The sequence below is a fragment of the Eleutherodactylus coqui genome, chromosome 4, assembly GCF_035609145.1.
Source record: "Eleutherodactylus coqui strain aEleCoq1 chromosome 4, aEleCoq1.hap1, whole genome shotgun sequence".
In the NCBI taxonomy this organism is placed as follows: Eukaryota; Metazoa; Chordata; class Amphibia; order Anura; family Eleutherodactylidae; genus Eleutherodactylus; species Eleutherodactylus coqui.
In genome coordinates, this window is record NC_089840.1 from 218,016,321 (window position 1) to 218,042,267 (window position 25,947).

The 25,947-nt window shown below is 43.2% G+C and overlaps 1 protein-coding gene across 1 annotated transcript in view; it reads right to left on the minus strand.

Annotated features, from left to right (window-relative positions):
• The window catches only part of STAMBPL1 (STAM binding protein like 1), a 75,808-nt gene extending 58,794 nt beyond the window's left edge, over positions 1 to 17,014 (minus strand). The window contains exon 1 of the mRNA XM_066600761.1: positions 16,668 to 17,014. The gene's annotated coding sequence lies outside the window, so the exon portion shown is untranslated. The remainder of the gene's footprint in view (positions 1 to 16,667) is intronic.
• Positions 17,015 to 25,947: the final 8,933 nt, after the last annotated feature.

A 25,947-nucleotide genomic window follows, 5' to 3' on the forward strand; every position in this document is an offset into this window, starting at 1 on the left:
AACAGCTCATTCAAGGGACAGAAAAAAAATCAAAATACAAATATACAAAATTATCCCAACCTGACCAACATATTTCATAATATATGGCGAAGTATAAATTGATAAGTTCACACAAATGACTTAAAAGGTTATTCACAGACAATGACTTCCACCTAAATCAAATGAACGGGGCAAAAAAAAAAAAGTGTCTCATTGATAACTTTAGGATAACAACCGTCCATTCAGAATATCCAGGCTGTTTTGCTTCTGTACAAGCCTTTTATCCACCTCACCACGGCGTCCATTCTGTCTTATCGGCTTCATAACTTGGAACCGCAGTGTACCGGGATCATTATTATGATACTCTTCTATATGTGCAGCCAGAGGAGTATGTTCATTTTGATTTATATTGCCAATGCGTGCCAAAATCCTCCTGTTAAACTGTTGAGTTGTTTTCCCCACGTAATTACGTGGACATGGGCAAGATGCCAGATAAACAATGTTCTTAGAACATCAACTTATACATTATCTGTTTAAATATTTCTTCTCAGTAACTGCGCTGTTAAAATAGGTGCCCTTGAGAATAAATTTACATGCTTTGCAGCCAGCACATCTAAAGGTCCCATGAGAATGTAGCCACGTAACAAATTAACTTTTGGGGCCAAGATGGCTGTGCACTAGCCGATCTCTCAAATTTTGACCTCACCTGTCCTGGTCTTGGTGTTAATACTTACAATAGATCTGCGTCACCTTGTAAAATGTCCTAATACCACTTAAATATCTTCACTAGCCTTTTGAGACACAAGTCCAAATTATCCTGTTTGATTCTGATCCTGACAGGTCCGGTGAACCAGTAGGTCCTCCCTTCTTTGGGTACGTGCAAAGTTATAAGCCAAATTGATATCATCCCTCAGACAGCCTCTTTGTAGAAACTTTTTTTTGCATTTCCATAGCTTTTACCAAAAAATCATGGTCCTTCAAACAGTTTGGATGTAAACATAGGAACGGTCCTTTACAAATACCCTTCTTGAGGGGAACGGAGTGATGACTTTTCCAATTTAGGAAGCAGTTTGTGGCAATGGACTTATGAAAAACAGTCATTTTCAACCCTCAATCAGACCATTTCTTCATAGATTTGTTGTGAAATGCGAGTACAGAATCATTTATCTCTAATGTAAAGCATAAACCCAAGGTGTTAATATTTAGGGACTCCACAAGCTCATTGAACATTTCAGCACTCCCTGCTCAGAAGATAAGTATATCATCAATAAAGTGTTGCCACAATGAAATCATAGATGTCTAATGTCCGTTACTATCCGAAAACACAACCCTCTCCTCCCACTAGCCCAGGAACAGATTTGTATACATAAGGGCACAGGGGCTTCCCATTGCAGTGCCCCTTGACTGGTGGTAGATTCTCCTGTGAAAAACCAAGAAGTTGTGTTCAAGGATGAATAACATTAGCTGAAGGGTAACATGGATAAAAGGCTTCTCCAGAAGGAGACAGCACGGGTATTTAGAATGAACAGTTGTTATCCCAAAGTGAACGGATCGATTGGACGATGTTCCCATCATGCCTGCGCTGGAATTTTTCCGGCATGACACAATATGTTCATTGTGCATTCGCATGGTTTTTCCTGGCATGATGTGAATAGGCGCTTTTTCCTCTGTGCATCCGCAGGATTTCCTAGCATATCACCAGCGGGGTTGTCCTAGGGGTGTGCCTGGATGTTTTGGATTGGTCAAACAGGCTGCTTCTCCATTGATGGGCGCAGTGACCTGGCTATAAAATTAGATGCCCAGAGAGATACTCTGGCTGTTCCTGATACACTACCAGTCTACCATCAAGACTGAATAGTATTTTATTATTTTTCCTCACTTTCTATTCCAGGCTGTTTATTGTTAACAGAGTATCAGAAATACAAATTTTATGGATTTCTTTTTCTAGGGAGCAGTTCTAGCTTGTCCCTAAACCCATGGGATAGGATTTGAGAGGTAGTATACTCTTATCTTTGCAGATGTAGAGGAGTTGAACACCTTTAGTAATTCAAAACTAGATCCCTTCGGTTTGCCATTTAAATTACTCAAGTGTCCCAAAGCGGTTTGCATTCTCTTGGGACATTGTTGGGGCTTCTTTGTTATTTGTGTGTATTGTCAAATTATATTCTATCAGCTCGTTTTGTAACTATATATGGAATAAAAGTCAAATTTTAGGGTTTTCCCAGTGAGATTCTTCTATATAGATTCCCATTGCAGCTCAGTGATTTAAAGTTCTCAGATCCAGGTGAATTACATCTTAGGGTACTGAAGGAAGCAGCAGAGGTAATAGCTTAACCACTCAACGTAATCTTTGAAAATTCCTGGAGAATAGGAAAAGTCCCAGAAGAATGGAAAAGGGCAAATGTTGTCTCTATCTTCAATAAAGGGTATGAGGTGGACCCAGGAAACTACAGGCCTGTGAGCCTGACTTCTATACCGGAAAAGATCTTTGAACAAATTACTAAACAGCATGTATGGAAGTACTTGGATGAGAATGGAGTAATTACTCAGAGCCAGCATGGGTTTCTAACAAAGAAGTCATGTTAGACAAATCTAATTTCAACCAAGTCTGTGATTCTGTCATAGAAGGAAATGATCAGGGAAATGCAGTAGATATAGTATATCTTGACTTTAGTAAAACATTTGACAAAGTATCTCATACGATCCTTATTGGAAAAAAATGACTAAATATGGGATTTACAAGGCAACTGTTAGGTGAATTCACAACTGGCTGAGTGATCATACTCAAAGAGTGGTCATAAATGGCTGCACATCTAATTGGAAGAATGTGTCAAATGGGGTACCGCAATGCTTTGTCCTGGGCCTACTGTTGGAGGGATAGCTAACACTCGAGAAGAAGGAGAGAGGATTCAAAAAGATCTAGACAAGCTTGAAAAGTGGGCTGCAAGTAACAGAATGGTATTTAACAGGGAGAAATCCAAATTCCTACATTTGGGCAAGAAAAATGAAAACCGTACAGGAGGAAATTGGGCTAAGCTGCAACACATGTGAAAAAGACTTGGGTATACTAATAGATCATAGACTGAAGATGAGTCAACAGTGTGATGCAGCAGCAAAAGAGGCAAACACAATTCTGGGATCTATTAAGAGCCATACAGAGTCCAGATTGTGAGGTAATTATTCCCCTCTACTCTTCCTTAGTCAGACCTCATCTGGAATACTGTGTCCAGTTTTGGGCACCCCAATTTAAAAAAGACATTGACAAACTGAAGCAACTTCAAGATGGTATGAGGTCTGCAAATCATGTCCTATGAGGAACTGTTAAAGAATCTGGGAATGTTTAGCTTGCAAAAAAGAAGGCTGAGAGGAAACTTAATAGCTGTCTACAAATATCTGAAGGGCTATCACAGGGCAGAGGGATCAGCCCTATTCTCATTTGTACAAGGAAAGACTAGAAGCAATGTGATGAAACTGAAAGGGAGGAGACACAGATTAGATATTAGAAAATACTTTCTGACAGGGAGGGTGATCAATGAGTGGAACAGGTTGCCATGGGAGGTGGAGAGTTCTCCTTCAATGAAAGTCTTCAAACAGAAGCTGAACAGACATCTGTCTGGGATGATTTAGTGATTCCTGCACTGAGCAAGGGGTTGGACCAGATGACCCTGGAGGTCCCTTCCAATTCTATGATATAGGCTGCATGTATAAATCTTCACATTTCACCTATTCATTTGCAGAAACCAATCTTCTGTGATAACAGGCACTGTCACCACTCACCAAATAATTATGACAAGTGTAAGTTAAAGCCAACAGTCACAGTTTGTAATGAATACAAACCTGGATGGCAAATGTTATAACAATGACGCTCCACCTTTCCAGGAATATGTGATGAAATATATTGTGTTTTCCAAATATAAGCTCATTGTCAGACTGTAACATATATTGCACTAGGCAACAAACTCAATCAAATACTACTCTTAGCAGGCAATTATGTCCTAATGTCACCACAATTCATTGCCTAGCGTGCCAAGATGTCTGGTTGACCATTGGGGAGCAAAAAATACCTGTTCATAAGTTTCCTTTTAAAGAGGAGCCGTCACATCTCCTTACTATTCATTAAAGTTACTATTCATTAAAGTTGGCATAGGAGCAGCCTGTGATTTGTCACGGGACCTGCAGATAATGCAGATCCAGAGCCCAAGCCACCTGCACTTCCAACTGAGGACCACCCTGCGTTCCTCCGACCCATCATTTCGGAGTTACCTAATAGGTTCCCCTCTCTTCAGTGGAAGGCCGATCTACCAACCCCCGTATATATATGCTTCATATGTGTGGGATCAGCCCAACATGTTTTCAGCAGTTTTTTTATTTTTATTCTAGGACACGGGTTTTTGCAGTTTCCCAGCAGCTGGAAGGTTACAGAACGCTGCAGGCTCTGTATGTAAATTTAGGAGGTATTGCGGTGTTTCACATTAGTAAATACTTTGGTCTTAGTTATGAAACTGGATAAATGAGAGTTTGTAAAATGTTACCTCTCCAGTGATACACAAACACTTTTTGCATCAGCAACATATAATAATATACAGTACATTTAATCAGGCACCTTTCTACAAAGGCAGAGGAATGAGTGGGAAAAGGTTGTCTCACAGGTACTGGTTGCCAGGGAGAGCTGACAGGTGGAACAGGTTGGAAGCAGTAATTACATACACAGATTGTGGACATTTATGGCCGGATTCACATGGGCGTATTTGCATGCGCAGTGCATAGAGAATAGAACCCATTGATTTCAACGGGTTTGAGCATTATTTTTGGTCACGCAAAACAAAATTGCAGCATGCTCTATTTTCCATTTTCACACCATAAGTTCTCAGAGAAGTCAATGGGGATGTGCAAATGTGTGCAAAACACACTAGAAGATGCGTGAAATTGCGCAGGAGAAAGAACACATCTGGAAGTCATTAGACTAATTAGCCATTTCAATCAGTGTGTATTTTTTTGGCTGCGCAAATGTGCATGCACAAAAAAATGACAGTAAAATACGCTGATGCCCATGTACAAAGTGTTGTTCCTTCCTCAAAAATGCACCCATGCACGCGTTAATGCGCATACGCTTGTGTGAATCTGGCCTAAGTGACAGAGATTTTACCAAATGGGGGCTAATACGGCCAATAGAAAACAGTTTCTTCTTGTGTTTGAAACTGGAACCAGGAGGAACTTTAGAGCAAGCAAAAAACTGAATACAGTTAATAAAAATTTGGCAGCACATGAGTTTATTTTTTGGTTGAAGTATGCTTTGACAACAGCAAGCAGAAAAAACTACTGACAGAACCCCACTGCACATATTAGGCCCCATACACATCTGCGCCGCCAGCTTTCCACGGTCTGCCTCTATCCTTAGAGCTGAGCAACGAAAATTTCAGAGCTCAGTGACACGGAACGGACCACACGGATTATCAAAAAAAGGAGAGTGAGAGTCATGGTCATATATATATATATATATATATATATATATATATATATATAGAGTTCTTTCAACCCCAGTGGTTATACATGCAGATATATCAGATATATATTGTTTCATGCAAGTTATCCCTCAACCGTGCAAGATATAGGAACTCAGGGCTCCTTTAGATGGGCACATGCTTCAGCACATTGCATTTGCTCCGTGAATAAGATAGATTTGCACGCATATCAGCACATAGTACAAAGAGCCGGGGCCGCAGGAGCAGGTGAGTGTCACGCTGCTCTCTGCAGACGTTTGGGTCGGGTCCCGCTGCGAGAATTCTCGCAGCCGGATCCGACCCGGCCGGCTGCAGGCAGCCTTATTCTTCAAAAATAGAAAAGGAAAACAAAAAATATTATGAAATAAAGGAGCAAATGGTAGCAATATAGTGACCAAGAGTCATCCATCAGTATCGTGTGTGTAATTGCGCATATACACACTTAAACATAGGCCTGGAAAGCAAACTTCCAAAAGCCTATGTAGAAATTAGAAGCCGCAATTTAGACTAGATGCGTCTTTTTTGGGGCAAATTAGATGTAAATAACACCACAAATCTGGCAGAAAAGGCTTCATAAATAAACCCAAATCTGTTTAACAAATCACTTCTAAGGTGTCAAGTGGTACACAAAGGGCTTCCTTCTACATCATGTAAACTAGTCAGTAAGTGACGATTGTAAATGTATCCACTGCGTATTTACCGGCTACTCAGATTACCCACAAACAGGATACATCTTCCTAGATTAAATTTAAAAGCTTACAAAATCCAGACCTTTTCTCTCCCATCCCAAAACAATTACACTTCTGACTCAACAGAACATTTTTCCATCACAATATTAAATTTAAGGTGTCAAAAAGAACTTTGACACATTCTTTGATCCTTAGCACACAGGCTTCATGCTTCAGTTTTAGGAACTTTGTTGCTACATCAACCAGGGAACTCTGATTATTGAAACTTTCTATAGTCTATCAGGGGTGCACAACATGCCACCCACAATGCCGTTCTGTGCGCCCCAATCATGTGGACACAGAAATATTTATGCGTGGCTGCTCACATGCAGTTTCCATATCCGAGGGAAGAGAAGTGGCACAAAGCAGAGCAACAGTAATGGACAAGTACTAAGGATGCACTGTGTAGTCATGTCTGGGTCCCTGTATATTAGGACAAGTACTAAGGGTGCACTGTGTAGCCATGTCTGTGTCCCTGTATATTAGGACAAGTACTAAGGGTGCACTGTGTAGCCATGTCTGGGTCTCCTATATATTAGGACAAGTACTAAGGGTGCACTGTGTAGTCATGTCTGGGCCCCTATATATTAGGACAAGTACTAAGGGTGCACTGTTTAGCCATGTCTGGGTCCCTGTATATTAGGACAAGTACTAAGGGTGCACTGTGTAGCCATGTCTGTGTCCCTGTATATTAGGACAAGTACTAAGGGTGCACTGTGTAGCCATGTCTGGGTCTCCTATATATTAGGACAAGTACTAAGGGTGCACTGTGTAGTCATGTCTGGGCCCCTATATATTAGGACAAGTACTAAGGGTGCACTGTTTAGCCATGTCTGGGTCCCTGTATATTAGGACAAGTACTAAGGGTGCACTGTGTAGCCATGTCTGTGTCCCTGTATATTAGGACAAGTACTAAGGGTGCACTGTGTAGCCATGTCTGGGTCTCCTATATATTAGGACAAGTACTAAGGGTGCACTGTGTAGTCATGTCTGGGCCCCTATATATTAGGACAAGTACTAAGGGTGCACTGTGTAGTCATGTCTGGGCCCCTATATATTAGGACAAGTACTAAGGGTGCACTGTGTAGCCATGTCTGTGTCCCTGTATATTAGGACAAGTACTAAGGGTGCACTGTTTAGCCATGTCTGGGTTCCTGTATATTAGGACAAGTACTAAAGGTGCACTGTGTAGCCATGTCTGGATCCCCTATATATTAGGACAAGTACTAAGGATGCACTGTGTAATCATGTCTGGGTCCCCTATATATTAGAAGTACTAATGGTGCACTGTGTAGTCATGTCCAGGTCCCTATATATTAGGACAAGTACTAAGAGTGCACTGTGTAGCCATGCCTGGTCCCCTATATATTAGGACAAGTACTAAGGATGCACTGTGTAATCATGTCTGGGTCCCCTATATATTAGGAGAAGTACTAAGGGTGCACTGTGTAGCCATGTCTGGATCTCCTATGTATTAGAGCAAGTACTAAGGATGCACTGTGTAGCCATGTCTGTGTCCCTGTATATTAGGACAAGTACTAAGGGTGCACTGTTTAGCCATGTCTGGATTCCTGTATATTAGGACAAATACTAAAGGTGCACTGTGTAGCCATGTCTGGATCCTCTATATATTAGGACAAGTACTAAGGATGCACTATGTAGTCATGTCTGGGTCTCCTATGTATTAGTACAAGTACTAAGGATGCACTGTGTAGTCATGTCTGGGTCCCTGTATATTAGGACAAGTACTAAGGGTGCACTGTGTAGCCATGTCTGTGTCCCTATATATTAGTACAAGTACTAAGGGTGCACTGTTTAGCCATGTCTGGGTTCCTGTATATTAGGACAAGTACTAAAGGTGCACTGTGTAGCCATGTCTGGATCCCCTATATATTAGGACAAGTACTAAGGATGCACTGTGTAATCATGTCTGGGTCCCCTATATATAAGAAGTACTAATGTTGCACTGTGTAGTCATGTCCAGGTCCCTATATATTAGGACAAGTACTAAGAGTGCACTGTGTAGCCATGCCTGGTCCCCTATATATTAGGACAAGTACTAAGGGTGCACTGTGTAGCCATGTCTGGGTTTCCTATGTATTAGGGCAAGTACTAAGGATGCACTGTGTAGCCATGTCTGTGTCCCTGTATATTAGGACAAATACTAAGGATGCACTGTGTAGCCATGTCTGGGTTCCTGTATATTAGGACAAGTACTAAGGGTGCACTGTTTAGCCATGTCTGGGTTCCTGTATATTAGGACAAATACTAAGGATGCACTGTGTAGCCATGTCTGTGTCCCTGTATATTAGGACAAGTACTAAGGGTGCACTGTGTAGCCATGTCTGGGTTCCTGTATATTAGGACAAATACTAAGGATGCACTGTGTAGCCATGTCTGTGTCCCTGTATATTAGGACAAGTACTAAGGGTGCACTGTTTAGCCATGTCTGGGTTCCTGTATATTAGGACAAGTACTAAAGGTGCACTGTGTAGCCATGTCTGGATCCCCTATATATTAGGACAAGTACTAAGGATGCACTGTGTAATCATGTCTGGGTCCCCTATATATTAGGACAAGCACTAGGGGGCACTGTGTAGCCATGTTTGGGTCCCCTCTATATTAGGACAAGTACTAAGAGTGCACTGTGTAGCCATGTCTGGGTCCCCTATATATTAAAATAATAGTCTCTTGCCGCATTTGGCACTCCAGAAATGAGTAGATGAGTTAGAGGCATTGTATATGCATGCAGCTTTCTCCAATTTGGGACTTGGAATTTTAGGCTGTTACCTCAACATCCATTATCTACAATGGAGAGAGCCACGTGCATAGCTCCTCCTATCTGGAGTGATGATTGCTAGGAAGGTGACCCCCATTCTCCCAATAGGTGGGAGTCCTGAAAATGGAATTTGCTTTGATTTATTATGACATGTACTGAGGATATACCATAAAGGTCTCAGATGGGAATAATCTTGTGGACCTTGACAGAAGCAAGAGTTACCCAAAAGTTGACTCTAGTGTCCTAAACCCCCAATTTACTCTTAGAGGGGTATTCCAGGCTTTTCCTATTGATGATCTACCTTCAGGATAAGCCTTCAATAGTTGATCAGTGGGGATACGCCACTCGAGATCCCCGTTAATCAGCTGATCCTCCAGTCCATTGTCAGTTGTCATTGGTGGTCAGGGCCGCAAGAATAATAGGTGGCTTGATTTCAATGGAAGCAATGCCTTCCATAACACTTCCGGCTCTGAACGCAATAAGGAGCTAGAAGTCTAATAGGTGGCATGGCTCCCATTGATTTCAATTGTAGAAAAGCTTTTATTACACTTCCAGCTCTGACTACCAATGACGACATCAGGCCCTGCTGCACTGACAGCAAGCTGGAGGATTAGCTGATCAGCAGGGATCCACAGCGGCAGAGCCCCATCAATCTACTACTAATGACCTACCTTGAGGAGTAGACCTTATAGCTCTGCAGCCATGGCCCACCTGACTCTATAACTGCTTTCCTTTATTCGTACTCGCCCCCATTCGTCCATATGGGCTCTTCTTAGATCTGACTTCCTATGCTATGGATCTGTCGAGTGGATGGTCCCTACCATTCACCGACTATGGATGATGTTGATCTTGATTGAAAGTCTAACATCATCCATTGACAGGGAGCAGTGGAGGGCCAGCTATATGACAGATTCACAGCACCTCGAGCCGTATCGAAGAAGAGACTGTATGGGGCAATTGGGGCAAGTATGAAAAAGAAAAGCAGCTATACGGTGAAATACTTAGGCAGCATATGGCAGTGCATGGAATTCCTACAGTTCCAGGGTACTTCAAGGAATCAGTCTACCTCCATATACATGGCTCCTTTATATGCTGTGCTCACCAATGCTAGTTTATTGAAAAAGAAATGCAGTCTTAAAGGGCCTACTGTGCTTCCGTATTATCACAGCATGCTCCAGCTCTGTTTCAGGTACATATTATAGAATTGCCCACAGTCACTTAAAGCGACTCTCCAGTCCTGGAGAAACAAAGATGGCCACACCAGCTTCTCTGGCTACCTGATGCACACTGTGAATAAGTATGCATCATGTCCACATGAGCAGCACTGGCCAATCAGAGCAGCATGTAGTATTTCAGACTACTGATGCATACTATGCACAGTGTGCATCAGATAGTCAGAGAAGCAGTTCGGCCAACTTTGCTTTTCCAGGCCAAGAGGGTTGCTGTAAGGAAATTTTCCAGCTGTAAACTACTGATGGCTTATCAGCAGGATAAGTCAGTAATAATAAATCAACAGGATCTGTCACCTGGGATGCCAGCTGATCAGCTGTTTGCTGGGTTGGTGTGTTCATACAATGAGCCGATTTCTCCATGAAGCAGACAGCCCCGTTCCCACTGCAGTGGCCAGGCTTGGTATTGCAGGCCAAGTTCCCATTCATTTCTTTGCCTACAATAGCAAGCCTGGCCACTACTGTAAAAAACAGAGCTGTCTGCTTCCTGCAGAAATTAGCTCATTGTATGAACACAGTGACCCAGTTTATTGGCTGGAGTCCCGGGGGGCAGACCCCTAACGATTTATTATTGATGACATATCCTGCTGATAGGCCATCAGTAATTTACAACTGGACAACCTCTTTAAACAAATGTGCATGCCTCAATTGCTCCATTATTACAGATGTGTGAATGTGACCTCAGCCTCAAGGACATGCCGTTAGCATTGACTATACATAGTGTCTTAGTATGGGACTGTATTGCAAATAAAAGCTACAAGGAGTGGTAAAGTAGCTATATGGGGACCCTTGCAAGCACATGGGGAATGGACATACAAGGCTGAAACCCCTCCCCAGCCAGGCAGCCTAAGTTGCTGTGGAAGTGAATGAGGTAGGGCAGCATAGTAGCAGGCACAAGGGGCAGGGTCTAGTGTTTAGGACTAGAGATGAGCGAACGTGCTCGGCCCCGCCCCTTTTTCGCCCGAATACCGCGATTTTCGAGTACTTCACTACTCGGGTGAAAAGTACTCGGGTGCGCCGGGGGGCGGGGAGAGGCGTGGCGGCGTGGGGGGTAGCAGCGGGGAACGGGGGGGGAGCCCTCTCTCTCTCCCTCTCCCTCTCCCCCCACTCCCCGCTGCAACCCCCCGCGCCGCCACGGCGACCCCCGAATTTTTTCGCCCGAGTACGGAAGTACTCGAAAATCGCGGTATTCGGGCGAAAAAGGGGCGTGGCCGAGCACGTTCGCTCATCTCTATTTAGGACCCTTTGTGTGGTGCAGAGGGAAGTAGGTAGGTATGGGGGTTGGCACTGAGCTTGGAAAGGAAAAAAACGTTAAAAAAAAGGTTGCAGACCTTTGACTGGTAGATAAGAAAGGTAGCCTCAGTGGGTGGGAGGTCAGTCAACCCCAAGACGCAGCTTCACCAACCAGCCCACCCTAATCAAATAAACTGTTCCCTCATTCATCTTTGCAGGAGTGATGTGAACTTTGGTTGAACAAGGGGCTGGGCACAAGGCTAAATTACGGCACTGCGTCTGGGATGAGGCATCCAGGGGAACTCACAAGTCTTAGCGGTACTGTTGCCAACAGCTGAACTAGGGGCCCAAATGGCGCTTCTTCTAGAATGATGCTACTCCTAGGATAAAACTACCAGACCACCTCACAAAACTAGCAGTACTGCTGTTGATAGCAGAGCTACAACAATTGAGGAGGACGCATACCGTAGTAGTTCAGGCGAGCCTCACAATGGTGCCCAGGAGAAGCGAGAGAAAAGGTGGCATCTGACAATGTGTAAGGCAATTGGGTGGCAGGAGAGTCCCAGCTGCTCCTGGGGCCGGGTGGCAGGTGAGGCCCAGCCAACTCCCAGGGGTAGACAGTGCTGTGATTGGCACCAGGCTACCCATGTACTATGTGTAAATAAAGTGTGGCTCCCGTCATATAAATTTTTACAAAGTATGTACTGTGTTGGAGTTTTGCTTTACTATGTGGCAAGGGGGTTATATGTAAGGAGTCGGAGAGAACCAGGTTGCATAGCAGATCCCCATTAACAGATGCAATGCTTCTATAGAAAAAGATCTACGTAATACAATATGATAGATTATGCCTCAATTTTCTGTTGGATTCCATATGAAAAAACTTCTGTATATTTCTGTATGAAACTGGAGGCATTTAGAGGTACCTAGGGCCCCATAGACTTCTATAGGTGCATATTATGGCTCCAGACATCTTGGACTTTGGTGCAATATTGTTGTGTGCATGGCTTCTTATGGACAAATTATGACTGCATTTTAGTACTTGTATTATAAATACCCGGAGTTCCTGCAGTTCTATTGAACTGTATTGTATGCACCATAGCGGCCTGAAATGAGCCTCACAGTCAAACTAGTGGGATATAATCAGTTGGTTACTCAAGGATTTCTTTTAACTCCATTAATGTTTTGTTCAGCCCCATTACATCAACTAGTTAATATCTACTCTGTGCCCTAAAGGTGGACATACACATAAAAACTGTTCCTTCCACGGGCAGCCATTCATCACACTCCACCATAAATCCTCACAGGTGTGTGAATGTGACCTCAGCCTCAAGGACAGAGAGTTACCATCGACTACACAGTACTTAAAGGGGTTGAACGGCCTAATATAAAATGAGTAAGCGCAAGCTTTATTTACAACAAACAGTTATATGAATAATGTAAATATTGCACTAAAAAGTTTTTTTTTTAATTTTGATAAGTGTCTAGAAAGAACACGGCCCAATATACAATAGCCATTAGGTGGCATATGGAAGACAAAAGTACATCATTTGCCCATAAATTCATGCTATTGTTAAGTCTCTCCTTTGATTTATTAACTCACCATTTTCAAGATCTCTGCTTGCAGTCAGTAAGCAGAATGGTCTTATTTGCAGCAATAGGCTGAAACCTGACTTAACTTTAACAACAACTGCAAAGTCTAAAAATGGCATATGCCATACACACTGCTCAAGAATATGATACCGACCAGAGTCATAAGTGAATTAATAAATCTACCCCCTACATGTCTAATGTAGGCGATTCTCTGGGACATAATCAGTCAAGACATCAGAGTGATATTCTTACATACACTAAATACATTGTATATACTGAGAGACAGTGTATTTGAAACAGCCCACCCATATATAGATGTATTCACACCGAGGTATATTTGTAGCTGGTGCAGAGGAACAACAAGGACTCCTTTCCAGCCTTCGTAAAATTGCAAAAGGACTTCGTGGATCCAGCACCAAAATCTTCTTAAAAATGACATGTTTTATTAAGCCATAATGTTAAAACACCCAAGAGCGCATTTAGGGAAAAGCTACACGTTTCAGGCTGATGAAGGACGGGATAGGATCAGCCTGAAACATGTAGCCTTTCCCTAAAAGTGATCTTGGTTGTGTCAACATTATGACTCAATAAAACTTGCAGTTTTTAAGAATATTTTGGTTCTTTGTAGCCAAACTACAAGTTATTGAATCTGAATGTAAAAGAGCATGTTTTTATTTCCTGACAGCAAATAGAAATCTTCATAATTGCGAACATGATAGAGTTTAAGAGGGGTCTGGAGGCCTTTCTTGAGCTATAATCGCTAATTACTTCATAATGGTTGTTGATCCGGGGATTATTCTGATTGCCAGATTTGAGTCAGGAAGGAATTTGTTTCCACAAAAAGGGGAAAATTGGCTTCTACCTCATTGTTTTTTTTGCCTTCCTCTGGATCAACATTGGGGATGAAATAGGCTGAATATGTGTCTTTTTTCGGCCTAACATACTATGTTACAATAGTGAAAAATTGAACACAGCATATTGTACAGTTACTGTATATAACTTTGCACTTGGGTGAAGTGGGTTTTCTAACCATAATGTTTAGCCCCCATCATTAGGATAGATCACAACACTCTGATCAGACTGCTGACACCTCCATTTTTTATGGACAATCCTTTTCATATCCTTTACATTAAACTGTAGCTATAGTAAACTGTCAGTAAACACAAGTCATCAGTACTTGTTGTATGGGTATCATGTTCCTGGATGAGCCTTTATACTGTACAGTCAACTGTGGCAGCCTGTGCCGTAATAGACAACATCTGGAATTTCATATCATGGGAATGGCTTAATCACATGCCGGCTGATGAGTAAATAGGATGATATAGCTATGCAGTTTCCATTATCATCTAGATCACAAGGACAGCATGGTGTCAACTCTCAAAGTGTCTACCTCAGTGATCCTCTACAGGCAGTAACAAGTAAAATGAAGTGTGACAACATTTTTGCAGGTCTGCTCAGACTTTAAGCTAGTAATGATTACTACAGGTTGACACAACTGTATCGGACACGGGGATGAAAGTATGCTGATGAGTAGGAATAAATCACCATTCAATTATCTTAATTAAAATATGGACAAACTTAATGACTTCCCTTTGCAGTGCAATTTCGCTTTTCTAATATACTTCATGTTACATTTCTGTCCCTAGGGCCAGTCACAACAGAACTGCATTTGAATATTATAAGGGTCGTCTTGGACTTTCGTGACTTTCTATTGATGACGTGTCCTCAAAAGATGATTGACGGGGGTCCGCAACTGAGGATTCCTGCCAATCAGCTGATTCCTGGCACCGCTGTCAATACAGACAGTGCTGTATGTAGAGCAGCAGCCTGGGTTGCTATTGCAGGTGCAGCTCCTTTTGAATTCAATGTGGACATCACAGAAGCAGATCACACTATCCATAATGCAGCGGCCCAATTGGTATTGCATTGAATTCAATGGCATCTATGCCTGCAAAACCAACCCAGGCTGCTGCACTATGGAGAGCGCAATCTGCTTCCTGAGCTGTCCACATTGAATTCAATGACAGCTGGGCTTGCAATACCAACCCAGGCTGTTGCACTATGGACAGCGCAGTCTGCTTCCTGCGCTGTCCACATTCAATTCAACGACAGCTGGGCCTGCAAAACCAACCCAGGCTGCTGCACTTTGGACAGCGCAATCTGCTTCATGCGCTGTCCACATTGAATTCAATGACAGCTGGGCTTGCAATACCAACCCAGGCTGTTGCACTATGGACAGCGCAATCTGCTTCCTGCGCTGTCCACATTGAATTCAATGACAGCTGGGCCTGCTATACCAACCCAGGCTGCTGCACTATGGACAGCGCAGTCTGCTTCATGCGCTGTCCACATTGAATTCAATGACAGCTGGGCCTGCAAAACCAACTCAGGCTGCTGCACTATGGAGAGCGCAATCTGCTTCCTGCGCTGTCCACATTGAATTCAATGACAGCTGGGCTTGCAATACCAACCCAGGCTGTTGCACTATGGACAGCGCAGTCTGCTTCATGCGCTGTCCACATTGAATTAAATTCCAGCTGGGCCTGCAGTACCAACCTGGGCTGTTTCATTACGGACAGTGCAATCTGCGACCTGCGCTGTCTGTATTGACAGCAGCATCAGGAATCAGCTGACCGATGGGGATCCCTGAGGATAGATCATCAATAGAATTTTAAAAAAATCACCAAAGTCTCAGAAAACCTATTTAATATTATGACTCCACAGGAAAGTGGATCTTATGTATTAATGTCAGTAAGCAATTCATAAAACCTGTAGATAACTGGTACCCACTCCTTTCTACAACTGTGTACCCTAAGATCAGTACAGAGTCCCAAAATAGGATACAGTAACATTTGTAGTGCTTTGCTTAACAAAAAGTACCAAAACACCAGAGAACTTTTTCAATGAATGGGAAATATGCAGAATTGCAAAACACACAATACAAGATCCTGCCAGACCAATAAAAAGAACATCAAAGGTAAATTTCACTTTCTTCATAAGCTTGGAGTACTTGTAGTACTTAAACCTTGCCCTATAAAAGATGTAAAACTGATCTGTGGAGATGGAGAAGGAAAAGGAGAGAAGGATGGGGGTCAGGATTCCCTATCCTTCCCACCTCTGTATACAACTCTATATACGTCACTCGTCATTATAGCCACATATGATGCCGTAAGCAAACCCTGATCCCAATCATCACATCCATAAAAGTAATAAACACGCTGTTAAATCGCATAAGTGACATTCCCCTTTAATTACTTGTCCTTACCAATGTCACCACTCACACAAAAAAAGGACCTTGCGGCACCAGATCAGTTTCATATACAAAAAGTCACACCTGACAACTATCTGGAGCTTTCAGCATACGACATACTTCACTTATCCTTATGAGTTCTAGCGTACAGTATGGCGTAAAACTCCCCCCATCTTCTTCCCACTCAGCCGATGCCTTAAAATGTGTCATTTAGAGTGTTAGCTCTAAAGAACAGGGTCTTATCTCCTAGGTATGTTCACAATATAGATCATATGTATCATTACTATTTAGCATGTGATACAGAAATAGATTTCCTAATTCTTAGTACATAGCAAATCAATCATCTCCTTATAGAATAATGATAATCCAGCCACTTACCAACACCGCAGCCCCTGATGCAGCCTTTGCTTGTCATCAGCCTCTTTGCTTTCCTGGCTTTTGCTGGAAAGAACTGCAGCTCCTGGCTTTTTGTAATAGAACAAAATGAAATGACAGCAGGCTGGTGGTGTCCCCACCTCTCTCCTGCCCCCTATTTAATGGCTTGTTTACCAGATGTTGCTTTCATGTGCAAGTTGTGTCAATGCTGTAATGGAATATAGACCCGGCCCAGACAGAGGGGTCTCCACAGCGCTGGTAGGATATATGATGGGGAAGGGGAGAGCAGGCTGAGCTCATAGTCCTGAGGATCATGCAAGCAACCTGAGGTGGATGATTACTGAGCAGCATGAGAAGGAAAAAGCTCTCCCCGCCTCTCCAGGAAGCACAATGTCTGCAGCTGCTTACTGCTGGCCTCGTGTCACATTATTAATAGGAGCCATGAGGAATCACTCACGCTTCCTCCCAGATTCAGACTAATGCTGCTACACCGGCATTTAAAATATTGTGACCCTGATGGTTCCTAAACTCAAAGGTGCGGACAGGATTTTTTTTTTTTTTTTGGAGGGGATTGAGGTTATTTGCTTTAAAAAACTGTCAAAAACCAATCCCTCCTCTAGAAGTTATCAGAAGCAAATGAAACTTTCTCTGTGATTGTAACATTGATATAAGTAAGTGATTACAATATCAGCGCAAAAGGAGAATTTATTGCGGAAAACTGACCCCTAGTAGAGAGGCTCTAGTACCCAGTTGTACCACCTCTAGCTTGGATACAAGAAGTGGTAAAGGCGGGCATGGGGGCTCTAGTACCCTGTTGGGCACCTCTAACTTGGATAGAAGATGTGGTACAGGCGGGCATGGGGGCTCTAGCAGCCTGTTGTACCGCCTCTCGCTTGGATGTAAAATGTGATGCGGGAGGGCATGGAGGCTCTAGTAACCTGTTGGGCACCTCTAGCTTGGATACTAGATGTGATATGGGTGGGCATAGAGGCTCTAGTACCTTGTTGTACCACCTCTATCTTGGATAAAAGATGTGATACAGGCGAGCATGGAGGCTCTAGTACCCTGTTGAGCTGCCTCTAGCTTGGATACAAGTTGTGATACTGGCAGGAATGGAGGCTCTGGTACCCTGTTGGCCATCTGTAGCTTGGATGCAAGATGTGATACGGGGGGCATGGAGGCATACAGGTTCTGTATGGTATCCTGTGATATATTGGTCCACATTTGCTGTAACAGCCTCTAGATCGTGCAAAATCATAGGCTGTCAAAGTTGGCTTTCCAGATGGTTCCATACATGTTGTACTGGTGATAACGCTGGCGTCCAGGCAGGTCACAGAAGTGTGACAATGTTGTGGAGGCATTCCTGTGACACCCTTGTGTGTGTGACATTATCCAGCTGGAAAATGTGGCTGCAGGATGTCCTGAACATATCGCTGAGCTGTCATTGTCCCTCGTACCACTACTAGGTGTGACCGACTGTTGTATGCGATGGACCCCAGACCATCACACCAGCAGTGGGGGCAGTGTGCCACTCAACAGCAAAGGCAGGATTGAGGTGCTCACCCCTAGGTCTCTAGACATGAACATTGCCATTGTCCGTGCCCAAACTAGACCTGGATTTGTCGTTGAAGAAAACCCGGTTCCAGTCGGTAGCGTCCAGTTTCGTCATTCATGACATCACTGCTAACCAAGGCGATGGTCAGTGGGTGTAAAAAGGTAGTACATGTAATGGGCATTTTACACAAGCAGAAAAAGAGGTCACTACACACAAGTAGCCTCTGAAAGCCTTTTTATAATCAAGGGAACCACTTTTAGGGCCTCAGGTGACAAGACCGTTCATCTAATCACACTACAACGCTAATCATTTACATATCTGTCTGAGATGTAACTGCATGCTGGGTTTTGCAGCAAAAACCAAAACTCCTTCTAGAGGCTGGATTTTTTTTTCTTTGCAAAGAGTGTATGTTATCCTGCTGATGATAAATGCCTCTGATGAAAACAAGTGGAAGTGCTACGTCACATCACACCTGTAAGGCCGCCTGCAGACAAGCAGAAATTCCGCAGCGGGATTTCCCGCAGAATTTCCACCTTTGAAAGCTGCCATAAGATTGCGTTAGCAAACGCAATCCTAGGCAGACATGCGCGGTTTGTCCGCACGGCAAACAAACCGCAGCATGCTCTATGTCTCTGCGGGGCTCGCAGAGCCCCGCACAGAAACGTCACTGCCCAGCCGACGGCTCCGGTCTGCGCATGCGCCGGCTGCCCGGCAAGCCGGCACATCAAACAGCTGGAACCATGGGAGAGTACGCGCTGCTCTCTGCAGGCGCTCGGGTCCCGCGGCGAGAATCCTCGCAGCCGGATCCGACCCGCCCGTCTGCAGGCGGCCTAAGGCTTCCGGCCCTAGCATATTTCAAGCCGTGTGCTCTCTGTGTAAAATTTATAGGCAGCACATGGTCCCATTATAGCCCATGCTGCTATGCCGATTGACATTGCATGTTTTATTCCTGTCCGTATCACAGACAAGAAGTGCTAATGCATGTCTATTGCATATCTGTGTGCTCTTCCATGTAAATCCGACAGCACAATGCTGAGTTGTGCCCGAGCTTCTCAGCTTTACAAATGGCGCACCCAGCACAACGTGAAAAGACAACCAAGACATTGCTAAATGTGTGACAGCTGTGACCTACAAATTGCACCCAAGTTACACCCCTGCGTCGTCTCCTTGAAAAGTGTCATTCGTAGCCTAAGAAATATGTCACTGATAACCATGTAGAATGTCATAGACAATGTCTATACAGAAATTTAGTTTTTTGCATTTTTTTCAGGTGTTTTTTTTTAATCTATAGACTTTTTAATAGAATTTCAAAAATGCCTGTACTAATATTTGTGCAAAATAGGCCCCATTCAGATGGCCGTATTTGGTCAGCATTTTGCACCAGTACTTAGAAGCCAAATCCAGGAATGAAAGCATAAAGTAAGTTTGCTTCTGTTTTTCGTTTCCACTTTCTTTCCATTTAGCTTCTCCTATAAAAAACAGCTAAATGGGAAAACTGGTCCGAAGAGATGCAAATATTTCCAACATACTTTCTGTATAGGTTCCATTCCTGGCTTTAGTTTCCAAATACTGATGGAATACTGACCGCATACCACAATCTGAATGGGCCTAAATATTAAAAACCACCAAAAATGCTTAAAAAATGTTAATGCAAAAACACCAGATTGCACGAGTTTACACGTGTTTTTTGAAACAGTAAGAATATGTTCACGTGGCTCCTACCCATTGCGTTTTTTTAACGCTGTGATATTGCTGTGTTTTTTTTTACGCGAATGTCAATGGAACTTTCTAATGTTAAAAATACATCGCACAAAAATCGCAAAGCACAAACTTATGATGCGTTTTTAACATTAGAAAGTCCCATTGACATTTGCGTTAAAAAAACGCAAGGATATCTCAGCATTAAAAAAAACCGCTAGTGGGTAGGCACCCTTATGCTGGAAATCCAAACGTCAAAATTTGCACGGAATTCCAATGCAGAAAATTGCATTTCCGTGACAAGCTACCATGCATGTTCTTTCATTGGCAGAGAAATAGAAAATACAGAAGAATAAACACACAGCGAATGTAAGAAGCCAACACAGACATCACTCTGAGGCTACATGCACACGTGCGTGAATCTCGCACGAGCCTGCGCATTGCGAGACGCACAAAATTCGCACGAATATGAACTGCATTCTTTTGAATGGAGTCATTCACAAAAGTGATATTTTCACTTACAGCGATGCTGCGAGGGAAAGCAATCGCTGCAGGTCCTATTTTTTCACGTCCTTTAGAACACATCGGCCATTGATTTCAATGGGACCTAAAATACATTGCATGGCACTGGCATGCCATGTGATGTGAGGTTTCCCACGGAAATCAATGGGAAACACCTCCGATCCTCTATCGCACATGAAACGGAATTTCACACAAGTGATGCGAGGCATTTTTGCATAAAAAATACCTGATGCCCGTGTGAATGTAGCCATAGTCAAATTGGAACCTAGAACTCCAGCACCGCAAGGCTGCAGTGCTAATGATTGAGCCACCGAGGGGTGGCAGCATTGGAGCTGTAGTTTCAAATCTGACCAAGGGTGACATCTTTATTGGCTTTTTTTATGTTCTCTTTGTGTTTATTCTTCCTGCACTTCTATTTCTCTGCCAATAAAAGCCTGGTGGCTCGGTTGCTAGAACTGCTGCCTTGCCGTGCTGGAGTTATTGGTGCAAATCTGACCAACAGTGATTGCTATATAAAGTTCTTCAAAGTTCATGTACCCCTTGATGAGATTTGCCCCCCAGCATTGCAAGGCAAAAACGCTAACCATTGAGCTATATTCATCAAAGAATCACCCCCACCTGAAAATCAGATGTAAGTGGAAAGTACTACAGAAGCTTGTCCTTTTTAACAAAACCGGATCAGTCAACAAAAAAAAAAAAATCACTAGTGTGAGCATAGCCTAAGTAGAGTCTTCTGGGACGGAGGGGGTCTAGAGCTGGTGAGTGTAGGTTCTTTTTTTGTTCTTCACAATTGCCTGCAATTAAAAAAAAACAAAAAACAAACAAAAAAAAACAACTTAAAAAAACATAAGCCGGCTGCACAGGACCAGGTCGGATTCTGGATGCAGGATCCCACAGCGGAATCCGACCCGGTGTCCGGCCCCTAACCTGCGTACCCGTCTTCTTATTTGTACTGTGGATGGTCTAACCAGTCAGACATGTGCAGTGCAGATTTTCCCACACTGTCGCTAGGTGATGGCGCAAAATCCACTACCTGTCCACAATATTATTTGCAGATGGGCTGGAAGCCGTCCGTGCGGAGACCAAACTAAAATAGAGCATCCTGCACTTTTTCCTCCGCAAGCAGAAAATCACGATTGATTTCCACTTGCATGTAGGAAAAAGCACTTTTCCGTAGCATGCTACGGGTGGTATTTGTTCCGGCACCCTGAGGTGGATGCCCGCTCCGGATTCTCCAACGCAATTATGCCCACGCGCAGCAAGCCTTAAGGTCCCAATTTGCCCCCTCCTTCAGTAGAAAGATCACCCTGCTGGAGGGCAGAATGCAACTATATATAACAAGACTGCTCATTGATTTGAACAGGTGCAATGCATACAAGCAAGAAGACATGGACCAGACTCGGCCTTCTTATGGAACTGGAGTGCAAGGAGGATTCAACATATAATAGTATTTCAAGGCTAAAAATGCCTCTTCTTCAGCGAGCTCGGAGACATATAGTTCACACATGGTAGTCTGTATGATAAAATGGCGCCAGTAAAAAGTAAGGCCTGGGCTACCAACGCCACTTTTTGTTGTACTGCTGATTGATTTTAACTATTGCATGACAGTTACAGCTCACACGACAGCAACTCAGCAGCACTACAAAAAGTGGTAGTGTAGGCCAGGGCCAATCCTGCTTGTGCTCCACTTCTGGTCTCCATAAAAAGGCAGCGCCTGGTCCACGTCCAGGCCTGTACCCGCTGCTTAAGTGATGACATAGTGGTTTGGTGACAGTCCTGAGACAGTAGACACTTTTGACTAATGTACACGTTGACTATAAGCTCCTTACATAACCGCTGAAGGTTAGTATTTTCCTTGTGCTTCTAAACCTATATGGGCTGATGTTACATATTCTGCCCTTGTTTGATGTGCTAACGTAATACTGGAGTGCGGTGGGCTGTTTAGGGAAATTAAAAAAAACGGAGGCCTCAAAAAGTGGCAATATATCTGTACTGCTTGGCCAGGGCCTTGGGCTATCTTCACACAGGATGTCTGAGCTGTGGAAAAACTGCTCTGGAGGAACTTCTGTTGTGTTTTTGCAGATGGTTGGAGTTAAGGAGCTTTGTGGAATTCGCAGTGTTCTTTGTTGTAGCTTTTGTATATATCCCTGCATGGTTTTTGTTTTTTTTTACTTTTTTTTTTTTTTTTGTGTGTGTGTGTGTATGGATTTTCCGCTGTGGGATGTGTTCCATTTGTGTGATGCGGTAGCAATAGCTCCTGCACTGTTCACACTGGCAAACTTTACTTTTAAACCTCCAATAAACGCAGAATTTAGTGCATTTCTGCAGTGGAAACTCTTCAAAATCTGCAACAAAAGTGGATTTTTGGTGTGGTGTTTATGCTCTCCGTTGATCTCCATGGCAAAAATCCACAGCATAAATAGACATGAACAAGCCTTCTTTTGCACGTGTATTGGTGTATGTATTTTACGTTACTTCTTCTTGCAGGACACGTTTTTTGTTTCCTCCCCCACACAAAACGCAAAGATGCACCAGTTTAAATGGCTAATTTGTCTGAGTTCCAGGTGTGCATATTTGTGCTCTCCCTATTGGATTCTATAGGGACCTTTGCTGCGCAAATCCCCAGTAAGAATAGGGTGGGGTTTTTTTGCGTGGCCACAATGCGTGTGCAAAATACAAACCCATCGAAATCAATGGGTACTATGCATGCAAATACGTCCGTGTGAAGCCGTCCTTAAAAAAAAAAAAAAAAAAAAATTATAAAGTGTGTGTGTGTGTGTTTGTCTCACATCTTCTCGGGTTTCTTTTTTTCTTACCACCCCATTACACCCTGCCTTCAGTTTGCTTCTATTCTGTTATAAAAACTGAAACTTGATGGACCCGAAACTAAAAGCTCCCCCCCCCCCCCCCCCCCCCTCTAGAACCTGTTGAAAAGACCCGAACCGTTTATATGCACTTTAATTATGTTTTTATTCTCTAAAAAACGAACACACAGACAGTACGCCCTAACGCAGATGTGAATGAGCCCTTTAATGACTACAAGGTCTGTTCCACGCTACCATGTTCTTAAAAGTCCACAATGCAGATCTGCAGTACAGATGTGTGATGAAGTAGGATTTGGTTCTTTGGTATCTTAATTGGGTGTGTTTTAGTCCAATTAGAATATGAATACCAGTAACTGTAACTACGGATGCATCTGTATTTTAAACACACCCCATAGAGGGCCAGGGCTCTCTGTATCTGCAGAGTGGATGGGGTGAACTCCTAAACGAACACTAGCTGCATAATATGGACGGAATACGATGAAAAACACATTCATGTCAAAGCGGACTACAAAGGATATAGCAGTGTAAGGACTTCACAGACTAATATATGAGCAAATACTCTTGCCGTAACGGAGTGTATTTGCGCATTAGCAATCTTTTGAGGCTGATTTCACACGTGCGAATATGAACCCTATTCTTTTGAATGGGGTCCCATACGTGAGCGATGTTTTCCCTCTCAGCAGTGCTGGGCAATAAAAATCGCTGCATCCCTTATCTTATTGCATTCCTCGAACGCATCGCCCATTGATTTCAATGGGACAGGAAAACCAATCGCACGGCGTGCTATGCAAGGTTTCCCATTGATCGCTTCTTTACTGAAGTGATAGGAGGTGTATTTGACACTTGTTTGTTTTTTATCTCCCATGCTACCCTATGGAGCCTCATTTTAATCACCTCACACAAACTTGCAATACAATTTTAACATTATTGATTGGTGACATGCGAATGCACCCTTACACTGCTGGAACGGTCATAGAACATGCAATATCCTTTGTAGTCCGCTTTCACACAATGTCTCATCGTATTTGATTCATATTATGCAGCTAGTGTTAGTTTGAGTCTACTCACACAGACATGCATCCATAGCTACATTCATTGGTATCTACGTATTGCCGCTAACTCATACCATCGGGTTTAGCCAGCAGTATACAAAATGGCATAATGTATCACTGTCTTTGCTCTTTTACGCTGACACCATCTGGTGGCAGAAAATATTAACCACCGAGACACAAAACACTGACATCTCGCTTACATGGGGTTTTCCGGGACTAAGGGTACTTATGGTCAAGACATCTAGTCCACTAATGAGGAAGAGGAAGTGTAATAGAAGCAAGGCCCTGCCATTAATTTCAATGGGAGTGAAGCTGGCATCTTCCCTTCCAACTGATGACGCCTGGCCTCACTGTACTGACAGCAAGCCGGAAGATCGGCTATAGATCCCTGTTGATCACCTACTGATGGCCTATCTGGAAATCTGTGATGGTTTTGAGATCTTGGATCAGAGTAATTATCCGATCATTGTGACAGGATGGTAGCCTTAAATGTTTAATGCGTATTGAGCAACTCTTCTAGATGATGTGATCAGCAGAAGATGAAGGCGTGGAGCTTTCCCTTTTTAGACTCTACCCCATACAGTGCAATCATATAAATGTTATTGTAGGAAACTCTGTTGGACCAGAAAAACCAGTCTTGGTAAATTTGAATCACCTTAGTTGCCTACTGAGGTCAGGCCCACACATACTTCAAGCTCTGAAGCTCTTAGTACTGAATGTTGGCAATGGATCTCAAACTTCATGATCAAAGGGAAACTTTTTTGGCCATTAAAGGCAGATGTAATATAGAAGACCAAAGAGGCGTGGAAGAGTTTTACAATACCAGGCAAATAGTAGTGCAGCATGAATGTTAATACCTCAGAATCCAATCCAAAATGGGCATTAATGGGTGATATGGCATTTAGGCCCATGAAGGTAAATGGCACATCCACTAACCCTATACAATGGCACATGGAGTCCCTACATTTCCCACTATTGACACATGGGCGTTCTGTGGTACTTCTTCCGTAATGGCATGCCCTGACTCTGCCCATAAGATTCTATGGGTGATTTTATACCATGTGGATCCAGTTACTAATCCTCAACTTGCGAAATGAGAGACTTGTACAGTACAATACATGTGTATGGAGCCTTCAAGAAATCGGAGCCTGCAGATTTTGAAACCTGTACCAAGGTTTTGTTTTTTGTTTTTTTGTGTACCTATATAAATATATAGAGGTAAACAAATGACTTGCACTGCTGGCTCAAATGACTGAGTGTAAGGGACTGTAAGCAGTGGGGTCATGGCTTTCTTGGCAGCCCTTTGTACATAGGGCACAGAAGTCGCCATTGCTGAACAAATACTTTATTGACTTATAGATGGGGCTATCTCAGTCTGTTAATGAAGTTCAAGAGTCCATATAAACAGTTCTTCATCAGAGTCCTAGCCCGGTTGACCAGCAACAAATTATCTCACTAGACAGTCTTTAGGTCTGTTAGTTTGGGATACTTGTAACTCTATGCCTGGATGGCCAGAGATGACTCTCTTCCAGGCCCCCTGGTGAGAATTCAGTGTTGTCTGAGAGGAGGGAATGAAGGAACCACTTGGCACTAACTTCACTATTCAGCACTCCTTTAGGCTGCCTGTCCAC